The sequence below is a fragment of the Macaca mulatta genome, chromosome 17 (assembly GCF_049350105.2).
Source record: "Macaca mulatta isolate MMU2019108-1 chromosome 17, T2T-MMU8v2.0, whole genome shotgun sequence".
NCBI classification, from domain to species: Eukaryota; Metazoa; Chordata; class Mammalia; order Primates; family Cercopithecidae; genus Macaca; species Macaca mulatta.
Window position 1 is genome coordinate 57747328 of NC_133422.1, and position 869 is coordinate 57748196.

General features: G+C 31.3%; 1 non-coding gene across 1 annotated transcript; it reads left to right on the forward strand.

The window, feature by feature from the left end:
- Positions 1-491: 491 nt before the first annotated feature.
- On the forward strand, positions 492-598 carry LOC114673660 (U6 spliceosomal RNA). The gene has a single exon (XR_003724423.1). It is a non-coding gene; the product is annotated as a U6 spliceosomal RNA (small nuclear RNA).
- Positions 599-869: the final 271 nt, after the last annotated feature.

Genomic DNA, 869 nt, shown 5'->3' on the forward strand with positions numbered 1-869 from the left:
CAGAAAGGAAATTAATAGTTGCAGAAAGGAGAGGTGGTAGGACTCTATATGAATTACAAAAGAAGATACTCTTGGGGCTGGTGGGTATACTTATCAATTTAATTGCAATGTTTATTTGAGTGGCTTATATGCATATCAATTCAACAAATTAAAGACTTGCTGCACTGATTATTTTATGTCAATTAAACCTCAACAAAAATATTAGAATGTATCAACCAGCATGTTAAATATTACTAGAAGGAAGCACTTTTCAAAGGATTAATATAAGGGATTATAGTAAATCCTAACATTAAATAAGTTTTTATTATTATACTGTATATTCTTTCATATTATTATGTTTTATTTTTGCTTACGTTTTGGCTCTTTGAAATCTGTTAGCAAACTAGATATGGGAAATTTGCTAACTATTTTTAAAATTGCTTCATAATTCTAGAGTCAGTAAATAAATGGGTATAAATACAAACCATATGGGATTTTTAAAATATACTGTCATGCTCACTTTGGCAGCACTTATATTAAAATTGGAACAATACAGAGAAAACTAGCATGGCTGCTGCACAAAGATGACACACACATCTGTGAAGCATTCCATATTTTTACTGGAATAGCCAGTTTAGAGAGAAACATAACTGACCTGATGGAACTGAAAAACACAACATGAGAAATTCACAGTATCAATAGCAGAATAGATTAAATGGACAAAAGAATCTCAGAGCTTGAAGACTATCTTTCTGAAATAAGATGAACAGACAAAAATAGAGAAAAAATAATGAAAAGGAATGAGCAAAACCTCTGAGAAATGTGGGACTATGTAAAAAGACTGAACCTACAACTGATTGGGCTGCTTGAAAGAGACAGAGAGGACAGAA